Below are 3,417 nucleotides of genomic sequence, written 5' to 3'. Positions count from 1 at the left end.
GATCCGCACACGAACTCGGCACCCCGCAATATTTGCGTCAATGGAACTCCGGATTCATCTCCGGCTATAAGTCCCGGACCGGGTACGCCTGCGGACACTGAGCTGGATCGGTTATCGATTTTCGAATTTAGCGCCGCAGACATCTTCCAGCACTCGCCTTTGGGTGATGTGCTAAAATCTTTAAAGAACTTGTCCTTGGAGAAGGACTCACAGTTGAACTATGTTCGGTTCGAGCCAGGGGCTGATGATGGGAAATTTTGCTTCCCACCCGCCACCCACTTCATAGCCACTATCGATGACTTAACCGACGTGCTTGATCACGGCTCCAAAGACATCGACGGTATGGATGACGATGCCGACCAGGAGCAGGGCCAAGACCCGCCATTTACTGGACGTTGGACGGCCACCTCTTCGTATGATGTGTACATGGTCGACACACCTAAAAAAGCTGGCGACGATGACAAAGGAGATCCAGTAGCGAATAAACCTTCGGAGACACAGTCCAAGCGCCCGCGCCCTAAGCGCCGCTCCAAGACTCGTCGTTCAAAGGATGACGACACTGGCACCGGAGAAAATAGTACTCCGGGCGACGTAGAAAACAATGAAGACCCTGTCAGGGTTGCATCCGAACAGGAGGAGCAAGACAACGGGCAAGATAACCCTAATAAACAGGCCATGCCCAATGATCCAGATGATGATAGTTATCGTCCAATCTCCGAGGATGATGAGAGCCTCGGCAATGAGGAATTCATCATGCCTGAGGCACCCCTCGAGTAGGAGCGCTTCAAGCGCTAGCTAATAGCCACTGCAAGAAGCCTGAAGAAGCAGCAGCAGCAGATCCAAGCTGATCAAGACCTGCTCATTGATAGGTGGACTGATGTCCTGGCAGCCGAAGAATACGACCTCAAGCACCCAGCCAAGAGTTACCCAAAGCGCAGACTGCTACCTCAGTTCAATGAGGAGGCACCAGATCCCATACCTCCCTCACGCAATGCGGACCGACCGCCATGCGGTCGGGATAGCGTGGCAGACCGACCAGCCCGCGATCGGGATAAAGTGGCAACACGGGCCAACAACAGCCCGCCCCACCACCTCGCAAAAACAGGGACAGAACAGCTCGGGACCATACATACGACCTTCGGCAGGAGCTAGACAGTAGAGCAGAACACACCAGATCAATCTACAGATCGCGAGGAAGCTTCTCGACTCGGGATGACAACTACCTATTCGGGCGTGACAAACCTAGTCACACCCGGGCCGATAACCGCAGAAGGACTCCATCGAAGGTGCGCCGTGATGCGCCCTGATATAGAGGCGCCGCACACCCTCTCTGCTTCACAGATGAGGTGCTAGATCACGAATTCCCCGAGGGGTTCAAGCCCGTCAATATTGAATCATACGACGGAACAATTGATCCCGCAGTATGGATTGAGAACTTTATTCTCCACATCCACATGGCCCGTGGAGACGACCTCCACGCCATCAAATACCTCCCACTGAAACTAAAAGGGCCAGCTAGACATTGGCTGAATAGCCTGCCTGAGAATTCCATCGACAGCTGGCAGGACTTGGAAGAGGCCTTCCTTGACAACTTCCAAGGTACATATGTCCGGCCACCCGATGCCGATGACTTAAGCCACATAGTTCAACAACCTGGAGAATCAGCCAGGAAATTCTGGACTAGGTTCTTAACCAAAAAGAACCAGATCGTTGACTGTCCGGATGCCGAAGCCCTAGTGGCCTTTAAACACAACATCCGTGACGAATGGCTAGCACGCCACCTCGGCCAAGAAAAGCTGAAGTCTATGGCAGCCCTTACGGCACTCATGACCTGCTTTTGCGCGGGTGAGGACAGCTGGCTGGCTCGAAGCAAAAACACAGCCAATGAAGCAGGCCCTCCAAGGCCAAGAACAGCTCCGGCAAGCTCCGGCGCAACAGACACAAACGCCGAAGCAACAGCGACAACACCGATGACACCACCATTAACACCGGATTCAGCGGCTCCAAGTCCGGCCAACGAAAGAAGCCCTACAAAAGGAACAATGAGGGACCATCCAGCCTGGATCGCATACTCGATCGTCCGTGCCAGATACATGGTACCCCAAATAAGCAAGCCAATCACACCAACAGAGACTGTTGGGTTTTCAAACAGGCTGGCAAGTTAAATGTTGAAAGCGAAGAAAAGTGATCACAAAGTGAGGACGAGGACGAAGAGCCCCGACAGCCAAACACTGCAGGGCAGAAGAAATTTCCCTCTCAAGTCAAAACGGTGAACATGATATACACTACACACATCCCCAAAAGGGAGCGCAAGCGAGCACTTAGGGACGTCTACGCGGTAGAGCCAGTCGCCCCAAAATTCAATCCGTGGTCATCATTCCCGATTACCTTTGATCGTCGAGATCACCCAACTAGTATCTAGCATGGCGGTTCAGCCGCACTGGTCCTCGACCCAATCATCGACAGATTTCACCTAACACGAGTCCTAATGGACGGTGGTAGCAGCCTCAACCTGCTCTATCAGGATACAATGCGGAAGATGGGCATTAATCCCTCACGAATCAAACCCACAAAGACTACCTTTAAAGGAGTCATACCAGGCATTGAGGCCTGCTACACGGGCTCAATCACGCTGAAGGTGGTATTCGGTTCTCCGGACAACTTCGAAGTGAGGAGTTAATCTTCGATATCGTCACCTTCCGCAGCGGCTACCACACACTGCTCGGACGAACGCGTTTGCTAGATTAAACGCGGTGCCACACTATGCTTCTCTCAAGCTGAAGATGCCTGGTCCGCGCGACGTCATAATAGTCAACGGAAACACAGAACGCTCCCTCCAGATAGAGGAGCACACCGCCGCCCTAGCAGCAGAGGTACAAAGTGGCCTTCTCAAGCAGCATCATAGTCTGGCTGCCGAGCCCCTGGACATCATTAAGAGGGTTTGGGCTACACTGCAACAGGACAGCGCGGCTCGTCAAGAGCTCGATTAGCAATTCGGCCTCCATCCCAATCCCGATGAGGTAGTGGCATTCATACCACGCGTCCATACTATGCACTCAAAATTCCATGGGCATCGACGGAGGCACAAGCTATCCTAGGATCCACGGTTCGGCTAGACCGATCCCGGACACACATATAACTTTACTATCTCTTTTACTTGTTTCAGGTTTCTCCTATGGGGGCCACCTTCAACGGCCTGATTAACGATCCCATCAAAGGACAAACACACTGGATTGACACAGAGCATAGGCGTACATGGGAAGCCCTAGAGGCTAACCATTTTCAGGACCCACGCGTAGCCCGCCTTTGGGTATGGCATGTCAAATAGCCGGTTGCTTATTGCATTATTTTGTACCAATGTGCTTGGACGCATTAACCCAACTATAATGGAAACAGTTCATGATCCAAGTTCAAGGG

At 52.5% G+C, this 3,417-nt stretch overlaps 1 pseudogene; it reads left to right on the top strand.

Moving 5' to 3' along the window:
• The first annotated feature begins 675 nt into the window (after positions 1–675).
• On the top strand, positions 676–3,204 carry LOC147959004 (uncharacterized; annotated as a pseudogene).
• Positions 3,205–3,417: the final 213 nt, after the last annotated feature.

The sequence above is a fragment of the Triticum urartu genome, chromosome 7A (genome assembly GCF_056163025.1).
Source record: "Triticum urartu cultivar PI428250 chromosome 7A, HENAU_Tu73, whole genome shotgun sequence".
NCBI classification, from domain to species: domain Eukaryota; kingdom Viridiplantae; phylum Streptophyta; class Magnoliopsida; order Poales; family Poaceae; genus Triticum; species Triticum urartu.
Note: the sequence above shows the minus strand (reverse complement) of the source record. Positions and strands in the feature narration are given on the sequence as shown.